The 16,217-nt window shown below is 36.4% G+C and overlaps 1 protein-coding gene and 1 pseudogene across 7 annotated transcripts in view; one reads left to right on the top strand and one right to left on the bottom strand.

Moving 5' to 3' along the window:
* The window catches only part of CAB39L (calcium binding protein 39 like), a 90,291-nt gene that overhangs the window by 71,788 nt on the left and 2,286 nt on the right, over positions 1-16,217 (bottom strand). For 2 of the 7 annotated variants that reach the window (XM_081547570.1, XM_081547568.1), the window contains exon 1: positions 8,691-8,762. The exons of 3 other annotated variants lie outside the window; for them this stretch is intronic. The gene's annotated coding sequence lies outside the window, so the exon portion shown is untranslated. Of the gene's footprint in view, positions 1-8,690; positions 8,766-14,006; positions 14,076-16,217 lie in introns of those variants that run through there. 2 more of the 7 variants (XM_081547573.1, XM_081547571.1) reach the window with 2 other exon arrangements.
* LOC145528720 (large ribosomal subunit protein eL37-like) lies at positions 6,168-6,446 on the top strand (annotated as a pseudogene).

Raw genomic sequence — 16,217 nt, forward strand, 5'->3', positions numbered from 1 at the left:
AATGACAGTAAAAAGAAACACAGATTGGGATCAGATTATGAAGAGTTTGTAATACTAGGCTAATGAGTTTAACTGTTAATTTGTGGGGAAAGGGGAGCCATGAGGTAATCAAACTCTTTCATGAATATGAATTTAGCAGAGTAAAAAAAGAATCAAAAAGGTAGAGAAATAGGAGATGAAATTAAAGGCAATTGCACTAGTCTAGGATGACAATGAAACTAACTACACAGTGGGAAGGAGAGGACTACTTGAGTGTCAGAGACAATAGATTTGGCAACTGAATAAATGTAGGTGATAATGGAGAGAACAAACAAGATGATGAGTTTCCATGCCTATGTGAGAGTAGATGGGTAATATCTTCAAAGTAAATAAGGGCCAAAGAAGAGAAAACAAATTTTTACACAATAACAAGTTGCTTTTAGGTAACAAGTTTGAGATGCCAGCATGACTTCTGGGTATAGATGTTTACAGAGGCAGTTGAAGACAAGAACTAGGAGAGAAAATAGAGCCAGAGATCTACACCGGGGTTGCTCATTCTGCCCATGCAATGTGTGCTCAGTCGACTGCTCACTCTTGTGCAATTCTTTGTGACACCATGGACTGCTGGCCGCCAGGGTCCTCTCTCCATGGAATTTTCCAGGCAAGAATACTGGAGTGGGTTGCCATTTCCTACTCCAAGGGATCTTTCTGACCCAGGGATCGAACCCGCATCTCCTATGTCTCCTCCATCGGCAGGCGGATTCTTTACCACTGTGCCACCTGGGAAGTCAGTGCAATATGAGAGACCCACAAGAAAGCCAAGAACAAATCTTTAAAGAACACCTACAGGTGGTGGTAGACAAAACAGTGACTAAAGAAATCGTAGTCAGAGAAGGAAAGGAGAACCAGAAGAGTATACTATCACTATGACCAAACATCAGAGCATCAAGAACATGAAGTGTGCAATAACAGTCCTGAACACCGTAGAGCGGTGATGAGCACCCTGCATATAAGCCTGTAATCTAATTGCCAAGGCTTTCTTTCAATTCTTACAAACCAAAAGTATTAGGGGAAATAGTGATATCCAAAGAAGTAGGAAAAGGAAGGGGACCTTTAAGTATTCATATTCCCCTAAACTCCTGAAATAAAGGCTGATCAGTTCAGTTCAGTTGCTCAGTCATGTCCAACTCTTTCCAATCCCATGGACTGCAGCACGCCAGGCCTCCTGGTCCATCACCAACTTCCAGAGCTTGCTCAAACTCATGGACATTGGGTCAGTGATGCCACCCAACCATCTCATCCTCTGTTGTCCCCTTCTCTTCCTGCCTTCAATCTTTCCCAGCATCAGGGTCTTTTCAAAGGAGTCAGTACTTCCCATCAGGTGGCCAAAGTATTGGAGTTTCAGCTTTAGCATCAGTCCTTCCAATGAATATTCAGGACTGATTTCCTTTATGATTGACTGGTTGGATCTCCTTGCAGTCCTAGGGGCTCTCAAGAGTCTTCTCCAACACCACAGTTCAAAACCATCAATTCTTCGGTGCTCAGCTTTCTTTCTAGACCAATTCTCACATCCATACATGACTACTGGAAAAAACATAGCTTTGACTAAACGGACCTTTGTTGACAAAGTAATGTCTCAGCTTTTTAATATGCTGTCTAGGTTGGTCATAGCTTTTCTTCCAAGGAGCAAGTGTCTTTTAATTTCATGGCTGCAGCCACCAACTGCAGTGATTTTTGGAGCCCCAAACAATAAAGTCTCTCACTATTTCCACTGTTTCCCCATTTATTTGCCATGAAGTGATGGCACCAGATGCCATGATTTTCATTTTCTGAATGTTGAGTTTTAAGCCAACTCTTTCACTCTCCTCTTTCACTTTCATCAAGAGGCTCTTTAGTTCTTCTTTGCTTTTTGCCATAAGGGTGGTGTCATCTGTGTATCTGAGGTTATTGATATTTCTCCTGGCAATCTTGATTCCAGCTTGTGTTTCATCCAGCCCAGTATTTTGCATGATGTATTCTGCATATAAGATAAATAACTAGGGTGACAATATACAGCCTTGATATACTCCTTTCCCTATTTGGAACTAGTCTGTTGTTCCATGTTCAGTTCTAACTGTTGCTTCCTGACCTGCATACAGATTTCTCAAGACGCAGGTCAGGTGGTCTGGTATTCCCGTCTCTTTCAGAATCTTCCACAGTTTATTATGATCCACACAGTCAAAGGCCTTGGTATAGTCAATAAAGCAGAAATAGATGTTTTGCTGGAACTCCCTTGTTTTTTTGATCATCCAACAGATGTTGGCAATTTGATCTCTGGTTCCTCTGCCTTTTCTAAATCCAGCTTGAACATCTGGAAGTTCATGGTTCATGTTCTGTTGAAGCCTGGCTTGGAGAATTTTGAGCATTACTTTACTAGCATGTGAGATGAGTGCAATTGTGTAGTAGTTTGAGCATTCTTTGGCATTGCCTTTCTTTGGGACTGGAATGAAAACTGACCTTTTCCAGTCCTCTGGCCATTGCTGAGTTTTCCAAATTTGCTGGCATATTGAGTGCAGCACTTTAACAGCATCATCTTTTAGGATTTGAAATAGCTCAACTGGAACTCCATCACGTCCACTAGCTTTGTTCGTAGTGATGCTTCCTAAGGCCCACTTGACTTCACATTCTAGGATGTCTGGCTCTAGGTTACTGATCACACCATCATGGTTATCTGGGTCATGAAGATCTCTTTTGTACAGTTCTTCTGTGTATTCTTGCCACCTCTTCTTAATATCTTCTGCTTGTCTTAGGTCCATACCATTTCTGTCCTTTATTGTGCCCATCTTTGCATGCAATATTCCCTTGGTATCTCTAATTTTCTTGAAGAGATCTCTAGTCTTTTCCATTCTTTTGTTTTCCTCTATTTCTTTGTGATGATCACTGAGGAAGGCTTTCTTATCTTTCCTTGCTATTCTTTGGAACTCTGCATTCAAATGGGTATATCTTTCCTTTTCTACTTTGCCTTTAGCTTCTCTTCTTTTCTCAGCTATTTGTAAGGTCTCCTCAGGCAACCATTTTGCCTTTTTGTGTTTCTTTTTCTTGATAGAGAGGTCAAAGCCAGGTTGCGATCAGCAGATCATATGGCACTATGCATGCATGCGTGCTAAGTCACTTCAATCGTGTCCAACTCTTTGCGAGTCCATGGACTGTAGCCCACCAGGCTCCTCAGTCCATGGGATTCTCTAGGCAAGAATACTGGAGTGGGTTGCCATGTCCTCCTCCAGGGGATCCTCCCCACCTAGGGCTTGAACCTGCATCTCTTAGGTCTCCTGCATTGGCAGGCAGGTTCTTTACCACTAGTGTCACCTGGGAAGCCCCATATGGGCACTATAGCAAAGCATAAAGCAGGAAGAGGACTCCAAGGCAGTCCTTCTGAGAAACTGGTGATCTTGGTTCAGATCTAGGTAGCATGGCTCAGCTGCCTCACCTAGAACACTGAATGAAAGGTCAGAGTCTTCACAGTACCTGACACACAAGAAGTCCAGGGCAAAAGTAGGATTGTAAGAGGTTAAGGAGGAGGTGATGAAGGCACTAGCATATAACACTGTTTCCAAGCATTTGATAAGGAACAGAAGCAGAGCTTGAAGGGATTTTTGTTGCTTTTTTGTTGTTAACTTTGAACTCTCAGTAGACTGAGTGGGTGGAACAGAGAGGAGGAAGATGCAAGATAAGAAGAGGACAGTTAATTAGGCAAGAGTCTTAAGCCCACAACAGAAGATGGAATCAAGACCGTAAGTGGAAAGTTTAACCCCCACGAAGAATTATATATATTTTTCTAAAATGAAAAAGGAAGAGAAAGAATGAGTAAAGAAACTGTCCACGTAAAGAGGAATGAAGTTACAAAGCACATGATTGCTTCCATTTTCTCAGAAGAGAAGGACTCAAAATCATCTCAAGAGAGTAAGAGTGAAGTAACAGAATGTGCCCTGGAGCAGAGTGAAAAGTGAGCTTACAAAAACACATAAATGTAGTAAGAAGAAAAGCTAAAGGCTATAATTCATGTACATCAAATTCTACATCCAATGGTTATAATTTCACTTACAATTGCACCACAAAGACTAACTAGGTGAGAAACATGCTATGGTATTCCTCCAACTTCCCAATTTAAGGAATAACAGAGAATGACATAAGAAAGAAGTCATGGAATCCTCAGATATAATACACAATAGCATCATAGCCAACAAAGATGGGCCTAGTGCTATAACTAGAGTCAGATGGTGATGAGTCTCATGTTTCTCTGCCCTTCTTTGCTGGAGCTATTTTCTACTTTTTCCACAGTCGATACTTTTATGAAAAGTTCTTTCTTGAATCAGTTAGGAACACAACATAGCTTTTAAACAACTCTCATCCCATGTTTGCTCTCTTTTTATAAAGTATGTCATCTTCTAATTTTCCAGGTTTTTACAAACTTTCACTTTGCTACAAATTATTGAAATCAGAGCTACATGAAAAATTTCATGTTGGAAAATCATATTATTTCTATTATAAATCTTTAAAAGTACAATTTGTAAGCTGGTGCTCTAGAGACAAGGAGAAAACAGGATTTAAAAAGAACACAGCAAGGACAAAGAAAGATAAGGCTGAGTGAAGAGAAAGAAAACCTTGAGTTATAAATTACTCAGTTTAAAATGTCAAGGGAAACTTGTCTCAAAGTATCCCTTTCTATGTTTTGAAGCTTGTTAATAATGGAAAGCCCTTTTAAACAAGATATTTAATTTTCAGATTCCAACAAATCCATTGACAGCAAACAAATACATAGAACTTATAATAAAACATACACACTGAATGGAAAAATCTCTATGGAATTAGTTCAGTAACTATAGTTGGATTCCATTTTCTTTATAAAACACATTTTATCATAACTCTAAAGACTTATAAAACATTACCTAGAATAGGAGAAATAATTACAGTCTATTAATAACTACTGACCACAGGAAAAAAAATCTGTAATAAATATAAACACACAATGGTATCTTGTTTTACAAAGAAAATGTGAACTAATTCTTGTGCCAACTACTAAAAGATGGACAATTTCTCCATTTCAGTACAGAATCAAAAGTGTAGATGAAAGTTTTCACCTTAGTAAAAGAAGCACAACTGTTATAAGAAACAGAATCTTCCTAAGAAATAGAAGAAAGATTTTTTAAAACATAAACTACCACTATGTGGTGAGACAAAATCTCATATGCTGCTGTGAAGAATAAAATCACTAAAAATATTTCTAGGAAGCAATTTTTCAGAATGTTTATGCTCTTTAACATACCATTTCTACTAACAGAAAGCTAGTCTGAGAAAGTAATCAGAAATATGACCAGATAGTCAATGATGTTATACAATGTTATTTATAATAGGAAAGCCTGGAATAGCTACAAAAAAGAAATGGTTAAATAAATTATGCTACGCTACCATTTTATTATAGAATTTAATAGACTGTCAAAATAACATTTGAAAGGGTCATCTATTCATATAAGAAAAATATGCTAAATAAAAATTAAAAAATTAAATATGAGTATTTCAAATTCATTTTTTATTGGAATATAACTGTTTTACAATATGGTATCAGTTTCTGCTGTACAATGAAGTGAATCAGCTATCATATACGTATGGTGGTGGTGATGGTTTACTCACTAAGTTGTGGCTGACTCTTGCGACCCCATGGGCTAGAGCCCGCCAGACTCCTCTGTACATGGGGTTCTCCAGGCAAGAATACTGGAGTGGGTTGCCATTTCCTTCTCCAGGGGATCTTCCGGACCCAGGAATTGAACCTGGGTCTCCTGCACTGCAGGCAGTTTCTTTACCAGTTGAGCTATCAGGGAAGCCCATATACATATATCAAATTCACTTTTAATTACATATATATATACAACCTGGAGAAGGAAATGGCAACTGACTCCAATAGTCTTTCTTGGAGAACTCCATGGACAGAAAAGCCTGGCAGGCTGCAGTCCATGGGTCGCAAAGAATTGGACACAACTTAGTGACTGAACAATAACAACCACAATACACACAGCCATTTGCATGCCCATATACACATATAATTTTTGTGCAGATAAAATTAGAAGGAAATACAACGAAATTTTTAAAGTAATTTTCCTTGTTTTTAGGGTCACTTTTTTTCTCTGTTCTTCTCTGTAATAACCAGAAGAGAGATGAGGAAGGGAACGTCGTTGTTTGGAAAATGTCACAATAAGACACGTTGTGCCACTGTCGTAGCTCTAAGTCCTATCACTGACATAAATCGATCTGTGGCAAATGTGACTACCCTGCCAAGTGCAAGAGAAAACATAACTGGACTGCCAAGGCTAAAAGAAATGCCACTGGCACTACTTGAATAAGGCACCTTAAAGTTGTATACAGCAGAATCAGGCTTGAATTCCTGAATAATATCACCCAATCCCAAAAGAGCAGCTGTGGCAGCATCCAGTTGATCTGAAGGGTTTCGATAATTCGTTGCTCAATAAATGTTCTAGTTTGAAAAGAAAACCACTGAGTTTTCTACCATAGCATTTGTAAGTAGAAAGTTTCATTTTTAAAAAAGTAGCAGCTATGTTTCTCTTTAAATAGGCATTTTTTTAAAAAATGTAGGCTCTGATACATATAATGTACACACTCTACACTATTGTATCCTCTGAATATGATCAAGTCTGCAGACTCGTGGATTTCCATTATAATCCCATGCTGAGGAAAGTTATGAATGAAAAGGAAAGGAAAAAGCATGCTGTTGTCTTGATGTTTACTTTCTAACTGACAACTTTAAGGACACTAGAACACACGTTAATGTGAAGGGAGGGAGTTTGTGTGTTTTGTTCACTGCTTTATCCTGCTTTATTCTCAGCAAATATTTGTGAATAAATCTACAACTGATTTTTTAAAATTATGAATCACTTCCCTGTTCTACTATGTTCTTTGTCTTGAATTAAAAAGTAAGACAAGGAGGAAGTGGTGACTTTTATGTGATGAGTTGGGGAATTCACTAAATGAAATTAGTTCTGCTTTTTTTTTTTCCTGCCCTTACAAAGGGAATGATGCTTTCTCTCTAGAGAAGTTCATCTTTTCTACTTTAGTATTAACTTTCTTGCACAAATTGTATCCTGCTATTCTGATTAAACTCATCTCACAATTCCTTTTATTTTTTCTATATCTTTTTTCTCTGTGTATGGCCTTCTCTGCACAGTTGACCCTGGAACAAATTGAGGGTTAGGGGTAATAACCACCATGCAGTCAAAAATCTATGTTTAACTTTATAATTAGCTTTCCGTAATTGCAGTAACCACATTTGTGGGTTCAGCCAACCACAGATCATGTAGTACTGTAGTAGGTACTTTTTGAAAAAAATTCACAAGGTCAACTATAGTTTCTTTCTCTTTTTAACTGTGCCTTATATGCTGGGTTTACCATCTTTACTTCTTAGTTTTATGATGTGGTTTATCATTTCTGATAGCCTAATTTGTTCTTATTTGAGTGTGCCTGGCCATTTTTATAGTCTGTTACTTTTTATATTTTAGAATCTCTCTTTTATTTATTAAATATATTTATCTTATATATTGGATATTTCTAATAGCTGAAATATCTGTAGCTAAGTTTTAGTCCTGGTTTCTGCTGACTCTAGCTCAACGTATTTTTATTTTTTCTCCCTTGTCATGTTTTGTGATTTAAAAAAAATGTGTATGAGCTTATGTTTTAGAATTTTAACAATGATTATTTGATAACTAGGTTGATAGTCCTCTCTATGGAGGATTTGTGATGGTTTCTGAAAACTGTTACAGGCCCAAGTCTATTATAAATTAAAACTCTCTACTTGTAGAGTTTAGAGACCATGAAAATAGTATAAAACAAGACTTCAAATCCAAGTAAATGTGAGCTGGTAAGCAGAATTGCTCAGGGAGATTTTAACTCCACCTAGAGTTGTATGCCTCTCCAGGATGGTCTCTGACAGGCCCCCTACACTTTGCAGAATGTAAGGGATTTTCCCAAGTCTCCATTTTTCTCCCTGTACAGGTTTCTAGGCCAGCAGAAATTGATGGATGCCACCAAAATATTCAGTGATTTCAGCACTTGTTTACCTCACAGAATAGACTTGCTTGGTTTCTAGCCCCAGAAAGTTTCCTTTGTTTTCTTATAGGTTCATCCATTTATTTTATAGGATTTTTTAATATGGAATCTACTATTTTACATATTTTATGGACGTCTTCTCTATCATGATCTTCCCTGGTGGCTCAGACAGTAAAGCGTCTGCCTGCAATTCAGGAGACCTGGGTTTGATCCCTTGGTTGGGAAGATTTCCCTGGAGAAGGAAATGGCAACCCACTCCAGTATTCTTGCCTGGAAAATCCCATGGGCAGAGGAGCCTGGCAGGCTGCATACAGTCCATGGGGTCACAAAGAGTTGGACATGACTAAGCAACTTCACTTGCTTTTCTCTATCATATTCTCAGAAATGGAAATCTATTTAATTCTTCTGCAATTGCTTTGTACAATTTAAATTGGGATATTATAATTATTCGTGATAAATCTTGTTTTAGTGTGTTAGGGTAGTCTACAAATCTGTCAAGGGCACCTATAATCTTGACTGAGTTATTATTGGTTTGGCCAAAGAGTTCATTCAGGTTTTTCTGTTAGATGATATGGAGAAACCCAAATGAACTTTTTGGCCAATCCATTATGTTAGCTTACCTTAGAAGTTTGTATCACCTGCAAATTTGCTTCAACTTTCTCAGCCTTCACCACAGTCACTGATCAACACAGCTTCTGACAAAAAGAAAAGCTAAAATCTTAATTTAAAAAATCTTTATAGAAATTTTAACATTTTTTTCTTATTGTTATCAGGTACATAGGATTATAAATTGAATTTTCATCATCACCATATATCAATACAGATAAATCAAATTAAAATAGCCTACCCCGATTACTTTAACTGGTAGACGTTTTAAAAAGTAGTATTGAACCAAATAAAAATATTTCAACATTGGGGAAAATAAGTAGAAATGTGAAAGGGTGGTATGGATGAGAGGAACTCTAACACGGCTGAAATCCCTATCAGCCCTCACCTTACACAGGAAGAAACCACCTTATCTGAACTAGTATTTTCTAAACTACACATCTTCAATATGTACAATAAGGCTGTGCAAAGCTTAGAAGAGCTCTGAAATATCACAAAGGGAAGCTTTGAAAGGTTTTTTGCTGATAAAAGCACCATGAAAACCCATGACTACTAGATTCTTTTTTCCTTTCTGCTTTGCCATAGCTTTAGTTCATATCTTTCACTAATTTCAGTCATCAGTGGCAACTTTTATAAAATTTTTCTCTCTCAATATCCATATGATGGTGTACACGTGTACATGTGTGTATGTTTACATTTTCCCATTAGAAATAAGAGAAAACTTACACTCTCTCCTTCAGTATAATGCGCTTGCATGAAGAACATATAAACCACTGACTCTGGGTCTGCATCTTTATTGTCTGAGCAGCAACTACTGGTTTAAATAGAACATTTAGCTCTTGATAGTCTTTCTTCTCAATACTTGATGTATATATCCTGCAATAATGTAGTAGAAAAAACACAGGCTTTGGAATCACATAGATCTGGGTTTAAATCCCAACATCTCTGACCCTCTTATGAAAATAGTACCACAAATCTCAAAGGACACCTGTTAAGAGTCAAATTATATATATATAGTGCCTAGCACAAAGCCTGCCATGTGACCTGGGCTCTGTTATGTTAGCTGTATTTCTGTGTAATTTTGTATTTCATTTCCACTTTGCTCAATCTAGCAAAGGACTTTCCAGGTAAATTTTCTAAGTCATAGCCCTGATAAACTACTGTGGCTCTGTTCAAGAATTGACATTTTGCAACACTTATTTTACCCAACAATAGACATAAAATACTTTAAAAATAGCAATGCAACAACAATTATACTACTGAATATATCCCACTAAGGTACAGTCATCTCTTGTTATCCATGGGGAACTGCTTCCAGCCCAATCCCCTCATGGACAACAAAATCCATGGATGTTTAAATCCCTTATATAAAATGGTATAGTGTTTGTGAATATCATATGCACATTACACAAATACTTTAAATCATCTCTATATTATTTAACAATGTACATGCTCTATAAATTGGGGCAAATTCAAGTTTTGCTTTTGGAACTTTCTCGAATTTTTTTTTTTCCCGGAACATGCTCGATCTTTGGTTGGTTGACACTGCAGATGCAGAGGGCCAAGGTACAGTCCAGAATTTATGTTCTAAAGTCACTAAAATTAGGGCTTCCCTGGTGGTCCAGTGGTTAAACATCTGCCTGCTAATGCAGGGGATATCAGTTCAATCCCTGGTTTGGGAAGATCCCACATGCTGTGGGACAACTAAGCCCATGAGCTGCAACTACTCAGCTTGCACACCCTAGAGCCCATCCCTGCAACAAGAGAAGCCACTGCAATGAGAAGCTTGAGCACTGCAACTAGAGAAAGCCTTTGAGCATCAACAAAGACCCAATGCAGCCATAAATAAATTTCAAAGATAAAATAAAGTTATTAAAATTGTTCCTTTTCTTGAGTGGCTATGTCATCAAAATTCTTTATAGTTACGTAAATTTATTTCCTTTCTAGATTTCTCTTTCTACCTCTTTATTTTATTTTTGAATATGTAAACATACATGGGAGAAGGCAATGGCACCCCACTCTAGTACTCTTGCCTGGAGAATCCCAGGGACGGCGGAGCCTGGTGGGCTGCCGTCTATGAGGTCGCACAGAGTCAGACACGACTGAGGTGACTTAGCAGCAAACATACATGATTCTAAGATCAAAACTATATAAACATTTGTTATAGAGAAATCTCTCCATCACTTGCACCATCTCTTCTACTTATAGATTAATCTATAGACTCTTCTGGGCTTTTGTTTTTTCCATTTCAAAATATACTCTGCAGATCACCCTATATTGGTGCATGGAGACTTTCTACCTTCTCTTTACGCCTTCTGGGGAAAAGGGTGGCTTGGAAGGGACCATCAACCTGGAGATTATTTCATTGTTACCAATCTGTTGCTAATACAAGTAATTCTGTTTGACTAAATTTATACAAATGCCAGTTTATATTTTATGCCAATGTGTCCTTAGAACAGATTCCTAAAAGTGAGATGTCTGGGTCAAAAGATACATGCATATGTAATTCTATGAGATATTGTCAAATTCCCTCCTGGGCTTTGCACTTCTGTATTCTTACCAGAGAGGCATCAAAGTGCTGGTCTCCCACAGTCCATAGACTATATTATATAACTTTGGATTTGGGTGAGAAAGGCTTTTTTAAGATAATCATTTATGGCTGTTTTTAAATTTTTATTTATTTTTAATTGAACAGAAATTGCTTTACAATATTGTGTTGGTGCTGCCTTATGTCAACATGAACCATTTTTGGCTGTTTTTGCAATATGCATATGTACTCAGTTGTGTCCGACTCTTTGCGACTCCATGGACTGTATAGCCCACTAGGCTCCTCTTTCCACCGAATTTTCCAGGCAAGAATACTGGAATGGATTGCCATTTCCTTTTCCAGGGGATCTTCCTGACCTAGGGGTTGAACCCGTGTCTCTTGCATCTCCCGCATTGGCAGGTGGATTTTCTATCACTAGTGCCACCTGGGAAGCCCAGGTGAACTCTTTACTGACTGAGCCACCAAGGATTTTCCTCTTGAGGGTAGGCTTTTCTCTTCTACTTGCATTCTGCTGACCCTAGGTCCTGTTTCCTTTTCCTCTGTTCTGAAGTCTCAACTTCACTTGTCATCTGAGCACAGGAACCTTGAGCCTACAGAACCTACAGAAACCTTGAGCCAGGTTTTATTTTTTTAATTTTTGTATTATTTTCTTGACTTACTATGTGTGATCAAAATTTTGACTTTTTTGTATTCTGGAACCAAGATATTCTTTGTGGTCTAATATAAAATAGATTTTTATAACTGTTCTATGTGCACTTGAGAAGATGTATTCTCTATTAATGGATTCAGACTTTGATACAAATCCGTAAGAGCGACCTTACTGATTTTTTTGGTCCACTTAACCTGACCTACGTCGAGACACATATTCAAGTCTTCTATTATTAGCAGGTTTCTGTTCTTTCTTACATCTCTAGCAGTTTCTACTTTATGATATCTACTGATGTGTCATTTGGTAAATAGATATTTTTTAAAATCTTTATTGTAAATATAGCCCTTAGCTTTATAAGGGCTATTTTATAATGTCCTTCATCTTAATGCTTTTTCAATTAATTTCTGCCTTGTCTAATACAAAGAAGATGAACCCTGCTTTCTAAAAAATTTGCATTTATTTGATATGTCTTACATTCTTATTATTTTTAAATTATTTATTTATTAACTCCCTTTATTTATACTTTTTACAACTGTATCTTTCATATACAACAATCATTAAGTCGAGCCATACACATTTATTAATACATCTGATATATTTTGTGGTGAGGTAATGCTTCACTTTCTATTCATTTTGTGTGTGTACAGATAAAAATATATAGAATATGTGTTCACATCATTATATGGTCTGTTCTTTTTGCTCTTTTTAGGGTAGGTATTTCTTTTAACATTTAGGGGAGTGTTGTGTATTTTGTTATCGGGGGTTAACTCTATAGTAATAGCTTTATACGATACTCTTTATTTTCCCTTGCCCTTTTTAAGATACCTAGTTCCCTGCTATTGGCAGTAACAAAATTAGTAACTTCCTCTTCTCCCCTACCTGGTATTGTAACACTTTTATGAGTGCTTTACATCTAAGTATGTATACTTATTTATAATATGTTTCTGTTCATCAGTCAGCTTCAAGCGTTGTCCTTTTCCTTATAGTTAATTCCTTTGAAGCAAGTGACCACTATTCTACTTTGCACTTCCACTCTCCTCCTTTTTTCTGTAGGTTGTATTATTTCAACATCAGATTATATAACATTTACATACCATTCTATCACTATATTATCATTCCTATCACTATTATGTCTGAAATTCTTCAGTATATTCTTCAAGAAGGATTCCTAGGAACCACATTCCTTGAGTTGTTTCATGTTTATAAATGCTTGTTGATGTCCTGAATTCTTAATAGTTTGGTGAGAAATGGAATATTTATTTCCTTGAATTTTTAAAACATGTTGGGCTATTGTTGTTTAGTAGCTAAGTTGTATCCAACTCTTTTGCAACCCTGTGAACTGCAGCCCACCAGGCTCCTTTGTCAATGGGACTTCCCAGGCAAGAATACTGGAGTGGGTTACCATTTCCTTTTCCAGGAGATCTTCCCAATCCAGGGATCGAATCTGCATCTCCTGAATTGGCAGGAGGATTCTTTACCACTGAGCTACCACCATGCTTTGTTAACATCTGGCATAAAATGTCACTGCTAAAAAAAGTCTAATCCTATCTGATTTTCTTTCCAAGTTTACTTGGTCTTTTCTCCATGGGTGCAGTCATGGAAGTCAAACTTATGTCTTAACTAACACAAATTTAAAGTTAAGGAGTATGGGCTTTGTCAATACTACCGTGGCATATGAAATGTTAAGAAAAAGAAAAGGAAGACCTAAAATAAATCAGGACAGTGGCAGTGATAGTAGAAAATGAAGAAAGCCATTTGGAGGCTGAAGTTATAGATTATAAAATTGGGCAAAAGGGAGACATAAGAATTTTGTTCTACATCTAAGCCACTGAAAAGCCACTAATCAAGATAGGAAACATGAAAGAGGGTGACTAGTAAATAAATTGAGTAGATCTAATTGTCAAAAGGCTGTGAGACATGTGTGTTAAGTGCTTAAGAGAGCAGAACTTTAGGATTAGGGCTCATTTACACAAAAATGAACAGCAGGAACAAGTGAGATTTCAAAGGAAGAAGTCAAAGTAAAGGCAAAATCTTAGTGTTTCAATTCCCCTATGCTTTAAAAAAAAAACCTAAATATATGATAATTCAAACATTTCCTCGTTTAAGTGAAATATAAGTGTACCATATGTTTACCTCAGAAGCATTTTCAGTAGTTAATGGACATTCTCATGATTCAGACATCCAATCAATTCCATTGGTTAGCTGAAAAGCACAAACTGCAGTAGTCATTTTGATTTTTATACAGTTTTTATTTTGTCTTTTTTTAAATTGAAATAGTTAATTTACAATGATGTATCTTTTTCTGTCATACAGAAAATTGATTCAGCTATACATGTATACATTTTTTATGTTCTTTTCCAATACAGTTTACATCAGGATATTGAATATAGCTCTCTGAGCTATACAATAGAATGATCTTTATAAGTTTTAAATAATTTTTTATTTTTAGTCACATTGTTTTATTCCCATAATGGACCTTATTGAATATCAGAAAAATAATGGTGAAACACATCAAATTAATGAAGAATATAGGAATATTTCTGAAAATTTCAAAATGTTCCCCCTAAAGTGACATCTACATGGTCAAAACTAATTACAAAGGATAGCAAAGTATTTCTGGTACTTCAAAATAAATTTTAAAAGGATGATTATATGCAATTTAGTTACAGAGAGAAAAATCTATCACATTTTAATGTGTTGTTTTTTTTTTTAAATAAAGAAGTGCTTGTATTTTCACTTATATATGAAATCTAAAAAATAAAACAAATGTAACAAGGCAGAAACTGACTCACAGATACTATACAAAGAACAAACTAGTGGTTACCAAAGAGGAGAGGTATAGGTAAGGGGCAAAACTGGTGAAGGGGATTAAGAAGTACAAACTGCTAGGTATAAAACTAAAAAGTTACAAAAATATAATGTATAGCACAGGGAATATGAAACTGAGTGCCCCTAAAACTTAGTTCCTCTAAGTTTATGATTAACCTCTCCAACCAGAACTTTACTCCCTTTCTTGTCCCCACCTGTTCCCCTCAAGATTAAGCAATATCAAAAAAAAAAGGAGATACTGAAACAAAGCAGGTTCCTGGGGGCCCTCCTTAGTACAAAAGCCCCCTCTGTGTTCCCCATTTCTTTGTTTGTAGAAAAAGGCTTTAGTCTTCTAGGCTTTCCCTAAGTTCCAAAGAGCAGGCACAGGCAGTTACTAATTATGGAAATGAGGGAATGCAGAAACAAAGGAAAAGCAGTTAAACAAGAAAAGTAATGACAATAATTCAGTGATAAAGCAGAGTCTTAGTTCCTCCTCAAGGGATAGACATAACAATCTGACGGATATCTTTATTGGGAACTAAGTCTCCCACCCAAGTCCTCACCCAGGTGGAGGATGGTGACTACATCCTCAAGCACTAGACCCCAGATGAGCTAGGGCCAGAAGGTTGATGATTGAGACTTCTGAAGCATCACTCTGTTATCTCACTACCAACCAATCATAAGAAAGTCATGAATTCTGCAGCCCTCACCCTGAAATGTTGTCTTTAAAACCGATCCCCTGAAAACCACCCAGGAGTTTGGCTCTTTTTAACATGAGCTGCCCATACTTCTTATTAGGGCCTGCAATAATCGCTGTACTTTCGTTTACCATAGGCACTGTCAATAAATTGGCTTTGCTGTATGGCAGGTGAGCAGACTCATGTTTGGTTCAGTAAAAGATATAGTCAATATTTGATATTAACTTTGTATGAAGTATTATATATAAAAATATTGAATTGCAATGAACACCTGAAACTATATAATATTTAAGTCAACTCTACTTTAATAGTAATACAAAAGAAATGCTTAGCATCACTCTAAAACCTTCACTCATAAAACCTTTTTGTAATTTTTAAGTACCAAATGCAAGAATTCCAAACAGGTTCTGAAAGCAATTTTTATTGACTTTTTAAAATGCTGTGTTAGATAGATTCTAATCTACAAAACATATTTAAAAGGTGTCATCAAATTTTTTCTTTTATAAACTATGTATCGCTTGATAATGGGAAAAAATCTAAATTTGTATATATGAGATTGTGTTAAAAATATAATCTCTAACATCAAAGTTAAATCACTTTTACTTAACATCACTTAACATAGTTCATGCAAAAGTGTTATTTTAAAACATTTCTATGGATCTTCAGATTATATATTATGAAATCTAGAGAATTATATTCTTCAAACGAAAGTCTGCATATACTCACCTAATTTGTTATTTTAAAATTACTTATATACATAACATATTTATGCAATACAGTAAATGTAAACAGTATTTTGACTTTAAGTTGTGTTAAAAAGAAAATAGAAGAGTAATAA

The sequence above is a fragment of the Giraffa tippelskirchi genome, chromosome 12 (genome assembly GCF_054371585.1).
Source record: "Giraffa tippelskirchi isolate mGirTip1 chromosome 12, T2T-mGirTip1v1.2.pri, whole genome shotgun sequence".
Classification (NCBI taxonomy): domain Eukaryota; kingdom Metazoa; phylum Chordata; class Mammalia; order Artiodactyla; family Giraffidae; genus Giraffa; species Giraffa tippelskirchi.